The following is a 16608-nucleotide window of genomic DNA, read 5'->3' on the forward strand; positions in this document are numbered from 1 at the left end:
TTATGTGATTAATTCAACAACTACTTGCCAGTAGAGACTGTTTGCTGGTTGAAACAGACTAAGATTTCTTCAAAAGTAAGCACTACTTGATTGCTATTTTCATAAGTGATTCTGTTTGGGTTAATCTTAAAACGTGTAACAGTTCCTAAGCTTTCTCTCTTATCGCAAACATTTCTTCTTTGATTATCTAGAAGTATACTTCAACTTTAGCAGCTCTCTTGTATTTGGACATAGAAAGTGCTATCAAGTTGGGGTATGACTCTGGATTTAATGACCACAAATGCTTTAAAAGCCCAACAATTGCCTTTGGCAAGCATCATTATGGGATGGTAATACCAGCACAGCAACTCTAACAGAAGTATTGATCTGTTGTTTTTCAGTAAGTGCTTTTTGTTGGAGTAGCTGTCACTGTGGAATATACAACCAACATTCTTGTGTTCATTATTTTTTCATCAAAAATATTTCAACAGGGTCTGTTCACATAGCTTCACAATACAGTTACCTCACAGATTGGCATTCATTTCTATCCATTAAGTAAGTGCTACTCTTTGGGGTAGCAGTAACTGTGGATTTCACTCGGTGGTGATCATGTGCACCAAGAGACACCACAACATGGCATAGCAAATATTTTGAAATTCTGATGCTCATGGAAGACAAACTTAATTCAATCATGCTATTTTGAAATCCATTCCCATGTGCTTAACCTAATCAATAGCTCTTGCATGGGAATGTGCTTCTATCAAACCAAGACCCAGTTGAATTGGTGGCAGACAATTGTTCAGGCTTATGAATCTGAATTGTTAATTCAACATTAGCATGGTGATCAAACCTTTTGTAACAAGGGGTCTAACTGTTAACAACACAGCCATCAGTTTCTGTCCCAAGTCATTTAAAATGAACTCATCCCAGTTCAGAAATGCACTTCAGTTGCAGGCTTGGAGGCCATTCAGCTTGGAAAAGAGCTCTTGGGAAAACTGGCAGCATGGGATAACCAGTAAGTGGCCAGGACAGGATCTGGAAATGCGGCAATCTCTTTACTTCACAATTGGTACCCTAACCTTAGCATTGACTTGATCTCATAATGCAGTAAGTGCTCCATGTTGGGGTAGTTTTATGTGATTAATTCAACAACTACTTGCCAGTAGAGACTGTTTGCTGGTTGAAACAGACTAAGATTTCTTCAAAAGTAAGCACTACTTGATTCCTATTTTCATAAGTGATTCTGTTTGGGTTAATCTTAAAACGTGTAACAGTTCCTAAGCTTTCTCTCTTATCGCAAACATTTCTTCTTTGATTATCTAGAAGTATACTTCAACTTTAGCAGCTCTCTTGTATTTGGACATAGAAAGTGCTATCAAGTTGGGGTATGACTCTGGATTTAATGACCACAAATGCTTTAAAAGCCCAACAATTGTCTTTGGCAAGCATCATTATGGGATGGTAATACCAGCACAGCAACTCTAACAGAAGTATTGATCTGTTGTTTTTCAGTAAGTGCTTTTTGTTGGAGTAGCTGTCACTGTGGAATATACAACCAACATTCTTGTGTTCATTATTTTTTCATCAAAAATATTTCAACAGGGTCTGTTCACATAGCTTCACAATACAGTTACCTCACAGATTGGCATTCATTTCTATCCATTAAGTAAGTGCTACTCTTTGGGGTAGCAGTAACTGTGGATTTCACTCGGTGGTGATCATGTGCACCAAGAGACACCACAACATGGCATAGAAAATATTTTGAAATTCTGATGCTCATGGAAGACAAACTTAATTCAATCATGCTATTTTGAAATCCATTCCCATGTCTTTCTATCAAACCAAGACCCACTTGAATTGGTGGAAGACAATTGTTCAGGCTTATGAATCTGAATTGTTAATTCAACATTAGCATGGTGATCAAACCTTTTGTAACAAGGGGTCTAACTGTTAACAACACAGCCATCAGTTTCTGTCCCAAGTCATTTAAAATGAACTCATCCCAGTTCAGAAATGCACTTCAGTTGGAGTCTTGGAGGCCATTCAGCTTGGAAAAGAGCTCCTGGGAAAACTGGCAGCATGGGATAACCAGTAAGTGGCCAGGACAGGATCTGGAAATGCGGCAATCTCTTTACTTCACAATTGGTACCCTAACCTTAGCATTGACTTGATCTCATAATGCAGTAAGTGCTACATGTTGGGGTAGTTTTATGTGATTAATTCAACAACTACTTGCCAGTAGAGACTGTTTGCTGGTTGAAACAGACTAAGATTTCTTCAAAAGTAAGCACTACTTGATTCCTATTTTCATAAGTGATTCTGTTTGGGTTAATCTTAAAACGTGTAACAGTTCCTAAGCTTTCTCTCTTATCGCAAACATTTCTTCTTTGATTATCTAGAAGTATACTTCAACTTTAGCAGCTCTCTTGTATTTGGACATAGAAAGTGCTATCAAGTTGTGGTATGACTCTGGATTTAATGACCACAAATGCTTTAAAAGCCCAACAATTGCCTTTGGCAAGCATCATTATGGGATGGTAATACCAGCACAGCAACTCTAACAGAAGTATTGATCTGTTGTTTTTCAGTAAGTGCTTTTTGTTGGAGTAGCTGTCACTGTGGAATATACAACCAACATTCTTGTGTTCATAATTTTTTCATCAAAAATATTTCAACAGGGTCTGTTCACATAGCTTCACAATACAGTTACCTCAAAGATTGGCATTCATTTCTATCCATTAAGTAAGTGCTACTCTTTGGGGTAGCAGTAACTGTGGATTTCACTCGGTGGTGATCATGTGCACCAAGAGACACCACAACATGGCATAGCAAATATTTTGAAATTCTGATGCTCATGGAAGACAAACTTAATTCAATCATGCTATTTTGAAATCCATTCCCATGTCTTTCTATCAAACCAAGACCCAGTTGAATTGGTGGCAGACAATTGTTCAGGCTTATGAATCTGAATTGTTAATTCAACATTAGCATGGTGATCAAACCTTTTGTAACAAGGGGTCTAACTGTTAACAACACAGCCATCAGTTTCTGTCCCAAGTCATTTAAAATGAACTCATCCCAGTTCAGAAATGCACTTCAGTTGGAGTCTTGGAGGCCATTCAGCTTGGAAAAGAGCTCCTGGGAAAACTGGCAGCATGGGATAACCAGTAAGTGGCCAGGACAGGATCTGGAAATGCGGCAATCTCTTTACTTCACAATTGGTACCCTAACCTTAGCATTGACTTGATCTCATAATGCAGTAAGTGCTACATGTTGGGGTAGTTTTATGTGATTAATTCAACAACTACTTGCCAGTAGAGACTGTTTGCTGGTTGAAACAGACTAAGATTTCTTCAAAAGTAAGCACTACTTGATTGCTATTTTCAAAAGTGATTCTGTTTGGGTTAATCTTAAAACGTGTAACAGTTCCTAAGCTTTCTCTCTTATCGCAAACATTTCTTCTTTGATTATCTAGAAGTATACTTCAACTTTAGCAGCTCTCTTGTATTTGGACATAGAAAGTGCTATCAAGTTGGGGTATGACTCTGGATTTAATGACCACAAATGCTTTAAAAGCCCAACAATTGCCTTTGGCAAGCATCATTATGGGATGGTAATACCAGCACAGCAACTCTAACAGAAGTATTGATCTGTTGTTTTTCAGTAAGTGCTTTTTGTTGGAGTAGCTGTCACTGTGGAATATACAACCAACATTCTTGTGTTCATTATTTTTTCATCAAAGATATTTCAACAGGGTCTGTTCACATAGCTTCACAATACAGTTACCTCACAGATTGGCATTCATTTCTATCCATTAAGTAAGTGCTACTCTTTGGGGTAGCAGTAACTGTGGATTTCACTCGGTGGTGATCATGTGCACCAAGAGACACCACAACATGGCATAGCAAATATTTTGAAATTCTGATGCTCATGGAAGACAAACTTAATTCAATCATGCTATTTTGAAATCCATTCCCATGTCTTTCTATCAAACCAAGACCCAGTTGAATTGGTGGCAGACAATTGTTCAGGCTTATGAATCTGAATTGTTAATTCAACATTAGCATGGTGATCAAACCTTTTGTAACAAGGGGTCTAGCTGTTAACAACACAGCCATCAGTTTCTGTCCCAAGTCATTTAAAATGAACTCATCCCAGTTCAGAAATGCACTTCAGTTGGAGTCTTGGAGGCCATTCAGCTTGGAAAAGAGCTCCTGGGAAAACTGGCAGCATGGGATAACCAGTAAGTGGCCAGGACAGGATCTGGAAATGCGGCAATCTCTTTACTTCACAATTGGTACCCTAACCTTAGCATTGACTTGATCTCATAATGCAGTAAGTGCTACATGTTGGGGTAGTTTTATGTGATTAATTCAACAACTACTTGCCAGTAGAGACTGTTTGCTGGTTGAAACAGACTAAGATTTCTTCAAAAATAAGCACTACTTGATTGCTATTTTCATAAGTGATTCTGTTTGGGTTAATCTTAAAACGTGTAACAGTTCCTAAGCTTTCTCTCTTATCGCAAACATTTCTTCTTTGATTATCTAGAAGTATACTTCAACTTTAGCAGCTCTCTTGTATTTGGACATAGAAAGTGCTATCAAGTTGTGGTATGACTCTGGATTTAATGACCACAAATGCTTTAAAAGCCCAACAATTGCCTTTGGCAAGCATCATTATGGGATGGTAATACCAGCACAGCAACTCTAACAGAAGTATTGATCTGTTGTTTTTCAGTAAGTGCTTTTTGTTGGAGTAGCTGTCACTGTGGAATATACAACCAACATTCTTGTGTTCATTATTTTTTCATCAAAAATATTTCAACAGGGTCTGTTCACATAGCTTCACAATACAGTTACCTCACAGATTGGCATTCATTTCTATCCATTAAGTAAGTGCTACTCTTTGGGGTAGCAGTAACTGTGGATTTCACTCGGTGGTGATCATGTGCACCAAGAGACACCACAACATGGCATAGCAAATATTTTGAAATTCTGATGCTCATGGAAGACAAACTTAATTCAATCATGCTATTTTGAAATCCATTCCCATGTCTTTCTATCAAACCAAGACCCAGTTGAATTGGTGGCAGACAATTGTTCAGGCTTATGAATCTGAATTGTTAATTCAACATTAGCATGGTGATCAAACCTTTTGTAACAGGGGGTCTAGCTGTTAACAACACAGCCATCAGTTTCTGTCCCAAGTCATTTAAAATGAACTCATCCCAGTTCAGAAATGCACTTCAGTTGGAGTCTTGGAGGCCATTCAGCTTGGAAAAGAGCTCCTGGGAAAACTGGCAGCATGGGATAACCAGTAAGTGGCCAGGACAGGATCTGGAAATGCGGCAATCTCTTTACTTCACAATTGGTACCCTAACCTTAGCATTGACTTGATCTCATAATGCAGTAAGTGCTACATGTTGGGGTAGTTTTATGTGATTAATTCAAAAACTACTTGCCAGTAGAGACTGTTTGCTGGTTGAAACAGACTAAGATTTCTTCAAAAGTAAGCACTACTTGATTCCTATTTTCATAAGTGATTCTGTTTGGGTTAATCTTAAAACGTGTAACAGTTCCTAAGCTTTCTCTCTTATCGCAAACATTTCTTCTTTGATTATCTAGAAGTATACTTCAACTTTAGCAGCTCTCTTGTATTTGGACATAGAAAGTGCTATCAAGTTGGGGTATGACTCTGGATTTAATGACCACAAATGCTTTAAAAGCCCAACAATTGCCTTTGGCAAGCATCATTATGGGATGGTAATACCAGCACAGCAACTCTAACAGAAGTATTGATCTGTTGTTTTTCAGTAAGTGCTTTTTGTTGGAGTAGCTGTCACTGTGGAATATACAACCAACATTCTTGTGTTCATTATTTTTTCATCAAAAATATTTCAACAGGGTCTGTTCACATAGCTTCACAATACAGTTACCTCACAGATTGGCATTCATTTCTATCCATTAAGTAAGTGCTACTCTTTGGGGTAGCAGTAACTGTGGATTTCACTCGGTGGTGATCATGTGCACCAAGAGACACCACAACATGGCATAGCAAATATTTTGAAATTCTGATGCTCATGGAAGACAAACTTAATTCAATCATGCTATTTTGAAATCCATTCCCATGTCTTTCTATCAAACCAAGACCCAGTTGAATTGGTGGCAGACAATTGTTCAGGCTTATGAATCTGAATTGTTAATTCAACATTAGCATGGTAATCAAACCTTTTGTAACAGGGGGTCTAGCTGTTAACAACACAGCCATCAGTTTCTGTCCCAAGTCTGGGGTAGCAGTAACTGTGGATTTCACTCGGTGGTGATCATGTGCACCAAGAGACACCACAACATGGCATAGCAAATATTTTGAAATTCTGATGCTCATGGAAGACAAACTTAATTCAATCATGCTATTTTGAAATCCATTCCCATGTCTTTCTATCAAACCAAGACCCAGTTGAATTGGTGGCAGACAATTGTTCAGGCTTATGAATCTGAATTGTTAATTCAACATTAGCATGGTGATCAAACCTTTTGTAACAAGGGGTCTAGCTGTTAACAACACAGCCATCAGTTTCTGTCCCAAGTCATTTAAAATGAACTCATCCCAGTTCAGAAATGCACTTCAGTTGGAGTCTTGGAGGCCATTCAGCTTGGAAAAGAGCTCCTGGGAAAACTGGCAGCATGGGATAACCAGTAAGTGGCCAGGACAGGATCTGGAAATGCGGCAATCTCTTTACTTCACAATTGGTACCCTAACCTTAGCATTGACTTGATCTCATAATGCAGTAAGTGCTACATGTTGGGGTAGTTTTATGTGATTAATTCAACAACTACTTGCCAGTAGAGACTGTTTGCTGGTTGAAACAGACTAAGATTTCTTCAAAAATAAGCACTACTTGATTCCTATTTTCATAAGTGATTCTGTTTGGGTTAATCTTAAAACGTGTAACAGTTCCTAAGCTTTCTCTCTTATCGCAAACATTTCTTCTTTGATTATCTAGAAGTATACTTCAACTTTAGCAGCTCTCTTGTATTTGGACATAGAAAGTGCTATCAAGTTGTGGTATGACTCTGGATTTAATGACCACAAATGCTTTAAAAGCCCAACAATTGCCTTTGGCAAGCATCATTATGGGATGGTAATACCAGCACAGCAACTCTAACAGAAGTATTGATCTGTTGTTTTTCAGTAAGTGCTTTTTGTTGGAGTAGCTGTCACTGTGGAATATACAACCAACATTCTTGTGTTCATTATTTTTTCATCAAAAATATTTCAACAGGGTCTGTTCACATAGCTTCACAATACAGTTACCTCACAGATTGGCATTCATTTCTATCCATTAAGTAAGTGCTACTCTTTGGGGTAGCAGTAACTGTGGATTTCACTCGGTGGTGATCATGTGCACCAAGAGACACCACAACATGGCATAGCAAATATTTTGAAATTCTGATGCTCATGGAAGACAAACTTAATTCAATCATGCTATTTTGAAATCCATTCCCATGTCTTTCTATCAAACCAAGACCCAGTTGAATTGGTGGCAGACAATTGTTCAGGCTTATGAATCTGAATTGTTAATTCAACATTAGCATGGTGATCAAACCTTTTGTAACAGGGGGTCTAGCTGTTAACAACACAGCCATCAGTTTCTGTCCCAAGTCATTTAAAATGAACTCATCCCAGTTCAGAAATGCACTTCAGTTGGAGTCTTGGAGGCCATTCAGCTTGGAAAAGAGCTCCTGGGAAAACTGGCAGCATGGGATAACCAGTAAGTGGCCAGGACAGGATCTGGAAATGCGGCAATCTCTTTACTTCACAATTGGTACCCTAACCTTAGCATTGACTTGATCTCATAATGCAGTAAGTGCTACATGTTGGGGTAGTTTTATGTGATTAATTCAAAAACTACTTGCCAGTAGAGACTGTTTGCTGGTTGAAACAGACTAAGATTTCTTCAAAAGTAAGCACTACTTGATTCCTATTTTCATAAGTGATTCTGTTTGGGTTAATCTTAAAACGTGTAACAGTTCCTAAGCTTTCTCTCTTATCGCAAACATTTCTTCTTTGATTATCTAGAAGTATACTTCAACTTTAGCAGCTCTCTTGTATTTGGACATAGAAAGTGCTATCAAGTTGGGGTATGACTCTGGATTTAATGACCACAAATGCTTTAAAAGCCCAACAATTGCCTTTGGCAAGCATCATTATGGGATGGTAATACCAGCACAGCAACTCTAACAGAAGTATTGATCTGTTGTTTTTCAGTAAGTGCTTTTTGTTGGAGTAGCTGTCACTGTGGAATATACAACCAACATTCTTGTGTTCATTATTTTTTCATCAAAAATATTTCAACAGGGTCTGTTCACATAGCTTCACAATACAGTTACCTCACAGATTGGCATTCATTTCTATCCATTAAGTAAGTGCTACTCTTTGGGGTAGCAGTAACTGTGGATTTCACTCGGTGGTGATCATGTGCACCAAGAGACACCACAACATGGCATAGCAAATATTTTGAAATTCTGATGCTCATGGAAGACAAACTTAATTCAATCATGCTATTTTGAAATCCATTCCCATGTCTTTCTATCAAACCAAGACCCAGTTGAATTGGTGGCAGACAATTGTTCAGGCTTATGAATCTGAATTGTTAATTCAACATTAGCATGGTAATCAAACCTTTTGTAACAGGGGGTCTAGCTGTTAACAACACAGCCATCAGTTTCTGTCCCAAGTCATTTAAAATGAACTCATCCCAGTTCAGAAATGCACTTCAGTTGGAGTCTTGGAGGCCATTCAGCTTGGAAAAGAGCTCCTGGGAAAACTGGCAGCATGGGATAACCAGTAAGTGGCCAGGACAGGATCTGGAAATGCGGCAATCTCTTTACTTCACAATTGGTACCCTAACCTTAGCATTGACTTGATCTCATAATGCAGTAAGTGCTACATGTTGGGGTAGTTTTATGTGATTAATTCAACAACTACTTGCCAGTAGAGACTGTTTGCTGGTTGAAACAGACTAAGATTTCTTCAAAAGTAAGCACTACTTGATTCCTATTTTCATAAGTGATTCTGTTTGGGTTAATCTTAAAACGTGTAACAGTTCCTAAGCTTTCTCTCTTATCGCAAACATTTCTTCTTTGATTATCTAGAAGTATACTTCAACTTTAGCAGCTCTCTTGTATTTGGACATAGAAAGTGCTATCAAGTTGTGGTATGACTCTGGATTTAATGACCACAAATGCTTTAAAAGCCCAACAATTGTCTTTGGCAAGCATCATTATGGGATGGTAATACCAGCACAGCAACTCTAACAGAAGTATTGATCTGTTGTTTTTCAGTAAGTGCTTTTTGTTGGAGTAGCTGTCACTGTGGAATATACAACCAACATTCTTGTGTTCATTATTTTTTCATCAAAAATATTTCAACAGGGTCTGTTCACATAGCTTCACAATACAGTTACCTCACAGATTGGCATTCATTTCTATCCATTAAGTAAGTGCTACTCTTTGGGGTAGCAGTAACTGTGGATTTCACTCGGTGGTGATCATGTGCACCAAGAGACACCACAACATGGCATAGCAAATATTTTGAAATTCTGATGCTCATGGAAGACAAACTTAATTCAATCATGCTATTTTGAAATCCATTCCCATGTCTTTCTATCAAACCAAGACCCAGTTGAATTGGTGGCAGACAATTGTTCAGGCTTATGAATCTGAATTGTTAATTCAACATTAGCATGGTGATCAAAACTTTTGTAAAAGGGGGTCTAGCTGTTAACAACACAGCCATCAGTTTCTGTCCCAAGTCATTTAAAATGAACTCATCCCAGTTCAGAAATGCACTTCAGTTGCAGTCTTGGAGGCCATTCAGCTTGGAAAAGAGCTCTTGGGAAAACTGGCAGCATGGGATAACCAGTAAGTGGCCAGGACAGGATCTGGAAATGCGGCATTCTCTTTACTTCACAATTGGTACCCTAACTTTAGCATTGACTTGATCTCATAATGCAGTAAGTGCTACATGTTGGGGTGGTTTTATGTGATTAATTCAACAACTACTTGCCAGTAGAGACTGTTTGCTGGTTGAAACAGACTAAGATTTCTTCAAAAGTAAGCACTACTTGATTCCTATTTTCATAAGTGATTCTGTTTGGGTTAATCTTAAAACGTGTAACAGTTCCTAAGCTTTCTCTCTTATCGCAAACATTTCTTCTTTGATTATCTAGAAGTATACTTCAACTTTAGCAGCTCTCTTGTATTTGGACATAGAAAGTGCTATCAAGTTGGGGTATGACTCTGGATTTAATGACCACAAATGCTTTAAAAGCCCAACAATTGCCTTTGGCAAGCATCATTATGGGATGGTAATACCAGCACAGCAACTCTAACAGAAGTATTGATCTGTTGTTTTTCAGTAAGTGCTTTTTGTTGGAGTAGCTGTCACTGTGGAATATACAACCAACATTCTTGTGTTCATTATTTTTTCATCAAAAATATTTCAACAGGGTCTGTTCACATAGCTTCACAATACAGTTACCTCACAGATTGGCATTCATTTCTATCCATTAAGTAAGTGCTACTCTTTGGGGTAGCAGTAACTGTGGATTTCACTCGGTGGTGATCATGTGCACCAAGAGACACCACAACATGGCATAGCAAATATTTTGAAATTCTGATGCTCATGGAAGACAAACTTAATTCAATCATGCTATTTTGAAATCCATTCCCATGTCTTTCTATCAAACCAAGACCCAGTTGAATTGGTGGCAGACAATTGTTCAGGCTTATGAATCTGAATTGTTAATTCAACATTAGCATGGTGATCAAACCTTTTGTAACAAGGGGTCTAACTGTTAACAACACAGCCATCAGTTTCTGTCCCAAGTCATTTAAAATGAACTCATCCCAGTTCAGAAATGCACTTCAGTTGGAGTCTTGGAGGCCATTCAGCTTGGAAAAGAGCTCCTGGGAAAACTGGCAGCATGGGATAACCAGTAAGTGGCCAGGACAGGATCTGGAAATGCGGCAATCTCTTTACTTCACAATTGGTACCCTAACCTTAGCATTGACTTGATCTCATAATGCAGTAAGTGCTACATGTTGGGGTAGTTTTATGTGATTAATTCAACAACTACTTGCCAGTAGAGACTGTTTGCTGGTTGAAACAGACTAAGATTTCTTCAAAAATAAGCACTACTTGATTGCTATTTTCATAAGTGATTCTGTTTGGGTTAATCTTAAAACGTGTAACAGTTCCTAAGCTTTCTCTCTTATCGCAAACATTTCTTCTTTGATTATCTAGAAGTATACTTCAACTTTAGCAGCTCTCTTGTATTTGGACATAGAAAGTGCTATCAAGTTGTGGTATGACTCTGGATTTAATGACCACAAATGCTTTAAAAGCCCAACAATTGCCTTTGGCAAGCATCATTATGGGATGGTAATACCAGCACAGCAACTCTAACAGAAGTATTGATCTGTTGTTTTTCAGTAAGTGCTTTTTGTTGGAGTAGCTGTCACTGTGGAATATACAACCAACATTCTTGTGTTCATTATTTTTTCATCAAAAATATTTCAACAGGGTCTGTTCACATAGCTTCACAATACAGTTACCTCACAGATTGGCATTCATTTCTATCCATTAAGTAAGTGCTACTCTTTGGGGTAGCAGTAACTGTGGATTTCACTCGGTGGTGATCATGTGCACCAAGAGACACCACAACATGGCATAGCAAATATTTTGAAATTCTGATGCTCATGGAAGACAAACTTAATTCAATCATGCTATTTTGAAATCCATTCCCATGTCTTTCTATCAAACCAAGACCCAGTTGAATTGGTGGCAGACAATTGTTCAGGCTTATGAATCTGAATTGTTAATTCAACATTAGCATGGTGATCAAACCTTTTGTAACAGGGGGTCTAGCTGTTAACAACACAGCCATCAGTTTCTGTCCCAAGTCATTTAAAATGAACTCATCCCAGTTCAGAAATGCACTTCAGTTGGAGTCTTGGAGGCCATTCAGCTTGGAAAAGAGCTCCTGGGAAAACTGGCAGCATGGGATAACCAGTAAGTGGCCAGGACAGGATCTGGAAATGCGGCAATCTCTTTACTTCACAATTGGTACCCTAACCTTAGCATTGACTTGATCTCATAATGCAGTAAGTGCTACATGTTGGGGTAGTTTTATGTGATTAATTCAAAAACTACTTGCCAGTAGAGACTGTTTGCTGGTTGAAACAGACTAAGATTTCTTCAAAAGTAAGCACTACTTGATTCCTATTTTCATAAGTGATTCTGTTTGGGTTAATCTTAAAACGTGTAACAGTTCCTAAGCTTTCTCTCTTATCGCAAACATTTCTTCTTTGATTATCTAGAAGTATACTTCAACTTTAGCAGCTCTCTTGTATTTGGACATAGAAAGTGCTATCAAGTTGGGGTATGACTCTGGATTTAATGACCACAAATGCTTTAAAAGCCCAACAATTGCCTTTGGCAAGCATCATTATGGGATGGTAATACCAGCACAGCAACTCTAACAGAAGTATTGATCTGTTGTTTTTCAGTAAGTGCTTTTTGTTGGAGTAGCTGTCACTGTGGAATATACAACCAACATTCTTGTGTTCATTATTTTTTCATCAAAAATATTTCAACAGGGTCTGTTCACATAGCTTCACAATACAGTTACCTCACAGATTGGCATTCATTTCTATCCATTAAGTAAGTGCTACTCTTTGGGGTAGCAGTAACTGTGGATTTCACTCGGTGGTGATCATGTGCACCAAGAGACACCACAACATGGCATAGCAAATATTTTGAAATTCTGATGCTCATGGAAGACAAACTTAATTCAATCATGCTATTTTGAAATCCATTCCCATGTCTTTCTATCAAACCAAGACCCAGTTGAATTGGTGGCAGACAATTGTTCAGGCTTATGAATCTGAATTGTTAATTCAACATTAGCATGGTAATCAAACCTTTTGTAACAGGGGGTCTAGCTGTTAACAACACAGCCATCAGTTTCTGTCCCAAGTCATTTAAAATGAACTCATCCCAGTTCAGAAATGCACTTCAGTTGGAGTCTTGGAGGCCATTCAGCTTGGAAAAGAGCTCCTGGGAAAACTGGCAGCATGGGATAACCAGTAAGTGGCCAGGACAGGATCTGGAAATGCGGCAATCTCTTTACTTCACAATTGGTACCCTAACCTTAGCATTGACTTGATCTCATAATGCAGTAAGTGCTACATGTTGGGGTAGTTTTATGTGATTAATTCAACAACTACTTGCCAGTAGAGACTGTTTGCTGGTTGAAACAGACTAAGATTTCTTCAAAAGTAAGCACTACTTGATTCCTATTTTCATAAGTGATTCTGTTTGGGTTAATCTTAAAACGTGTAACAGTTCCTAAGCTTTCTCTCTTATCGCAAACATTTCTTCTTTGATTATCTAGAAGTATACTTCAACTTTAGCAGCTCTCTTGTATTTGGACATAGAAAGTGCTATCAAGTTGGGGTATGACTCTGGATTTAATGACCACAAATGCTTTAAAAGCCCAACAATTGCCTTTGGCAAGCATCATTATGGGATGGTAATACCAGCACAGCAACTCTAACAGAAGTATTGATCTGTTGTTTTTCAGTAAGTGCTTTTTGTTGGAGTAGCTGTCACTGTGGAATATACAACCAACATTCTTGTGTTCATTATTTTTTCATCAAAAATATTTCAACAGGGTCTGTTCACATAGCTTCACAATACAGTTACCTCACAGATTGGCATTCATTTCTATCCATTAAGTAAGTGCTACTCTTTGGGGTAGCAGTAACTGTGGATTTCACTCGGTGGTGATCATGTGCACCAAGAGACACCACAACATGGCATAGCAAATATTTTGAAATTCTGATGCTCATGGAAGACAAACTTAATTCAATCATGCTATTTTGAAATCCATTCCCATGTCTTTCTATCAAACCAAGACCCAGTTGAATTGGTGGCAGACAATTGTTCAGGCTTATGAATCTGAATTGTTAATTCAACATTAGCATGGTGATCAAACCTTTTGTAACAAGGGGTCTAACTGTTAACAACACAGCCATCAGTTTCTGTCCCAAGTCATTTAAAATGAACTCATCCCAGTTCAGAAATGCACTTCAGTTGGAGTCTTGGAGGCCATTCAGCTTGGAAAAGAGCTCCTGGGAAAACTGGCAGCATGGGATAACCAGTAAGTGGCCAGGACAGGATCTGGAAATGCGGCAATCTCTTTACTTCACAATTGGTACCCTAACCTTAGCATTGACTTGATCTCATAATGCAGTAAGTGCTACATGTTGGGGTAGTTTTATGTGATTAATTCAACAACTACTTGCCAGTAGAGACTGTTTGCTGGTTGAAACAGACTAAGATTTCTTCAAAAGTAAGCACTACTTGATTCCTATTTTCATAAGTGATTCTGTTTGGGTTAATCTTAAAACGTGTAACAGTTCCTAAGCTTTCTCTCTTATCGCAAACATTTCTTCTTTGATTATCTAGAAGTATACTTCAACTTTAGCAGCTCTCTTGTATTTGGACATAGAAAGTGCTATCAAGTTGGGGTATGACTCTGGATTTAATGACCACAAATGCTTTAAAAGCCCAACAATTGCCTTTGGCAAGCATCATTATGGGATGGTAATACCAGCACAGCAACTCTAACAGAAGTATTGATCTGTTGTTTTTCAGTAAGTGCTTTTTGTTGGAGTAGCTGTCACTGTGGAATATACAACCAACATTCTTGTGTTCATAATTTTTTCATCAAAAATATTTTAACAGGGTCTGTTCACATAGCTTCACAATACAGTTACCTCACAGATTGGCATTCATTTCTATCCATTAAGTAAGTGCTACTCTTTGGGGTAGCAGTAACTGTGGATTTCACTCGGTGGTGATCATGTGCACCAAGAGACACCACAACATGGCATAGAAAATATTTTGAAATTCTGATGCTCATGGAAGACAAACTTAATTCAATCATGCTATTTTGAAATCCATTCCCATGTCTTTCTATCAAACCAAGACCCAGTTGAATTGGTGGCAGACAATTGTTCAGGCTTATGAATGTGAATTGTTAATTCAACATTAGCATGGTGATCAAACCTTTTGTAACAAGGGGTCTAACTGTTAACAACACAGCCATCAGTTTCTGTCCCAAGTCATTTAAAATGAACTCATCCCAGTTCAGAAATGCACTTCAGTTGGAGTCTTGGAGGCCATTCAGCTTGGAAAAGAGCTCCTGGGAAAACTGGCAGCATGGGATAACCAGTAAGTGGCCAGGACAGGATCTGGAAATGCGGCAATCTCTTTACTTCACAATTGGTACCCTAACCTTAGCATTGACTTGATCTCATAATGCAGTAAGTGCTACATGTTGGGGTAGTTTTATGTGATGAATTCAACAACTACTTGCCAGTAGAGACTGTTTGCTGGTTGAAACAGACTAAGATTTCTTCAAAAGTAAGCACTACTTGATTCCTATTTTCATAAGTGATTCTGTTTGGGTTAATCTTAAAACGTGTAACAGTTCCTAAGCTTTCTCTCTTATCGCAAACATTTCTTCTTTGATTATCTAGAAGTATACTTCAACTTTAGCAGCTCTCTTGTATTTGGACATAGAAAGTGCTATCAAGTTGGGGTATGACTCTGGATTTAATGACCACAAATGCTTTAAAAGCCCAACAATTGCCTTTGGCAAGCATCATTATGGGATGGTAATACCAGCACAGCAACTCTAACAGAAGTATTGATCTGTTGTTTTTCAGTAAGTGCTTTTTGTTGGAGTAGCTGTCACTGTGGAATATACAACCAACATTCTTGTGTTCATAATTTTTTCATCAAAAATATTTCAACAGGGTCTGTTCACATAGCTTCACAATACAGTTACCTCACAGATTGGCATTCATTTCTATCCATTAAGTAAGTGCTACTCTTTGGGGTAGCAGTAACTGTGGATTTCACTCGGTGGTGATCATGTGCACCAAGAGACACCACAACATGGCATAGAAAATATTTTGAAATTCTGATGCTCATGGAAGACAAACTTAATTCAATCATGCTATTTTGAAATCCATTCCCATGTCTTTCTATCAAACCAAGACCCAGTTGAATTGGTGGCAGACAATTGTTCAGGCTTATGAATCTGAATTGTTAATTCAACATTAGCATGGTGATCAAACCTTTTGTAACAGGGGGTCTAGCTGTTAACAACACAGCCATCAGTTTCTGTCCCAAGTCATTTAAAATGAACTCATCCCAGTTCAGAAATGCACTTCAGTTGGAGTCTTGGAGGCCATTCAGCTTGGAAAAGAGCTCCTGGGAAAACTGGCAGCATGGGATAACCAGTAAGTGGCCAGGACAGGATCTGGAAATGCGGCAATCTCTTTACTTCACAATTGGTACCCTAACCTTAGCATTGACTTGATCTCATAATGCAGTAAGTGCTACATGTTGGGGTAGTTTTATGTGATTAATTCAACAACTACTTGCCAGTAGAGACTGTTTGCTGGTTGAAACAGACTAAGATTTCTTCAAAAGTAAGCACTACTTGATTCCTATTTTCATAAGTGATTCTGTTTGGGTTAATCTTAA

The sequence above is a fragment of the Argentina silus genome, assembly GCF_951799395.1.
Source record: "Argentina silus genome assembly, chromosome: 5".
NCBI classification, from domain to species: domain Eukaryota; kingdom Metazoa; phylum Chordata; class Actinopteri; order Argentiniformes; family Argentinidae; genus Argentina; species Argentina silus.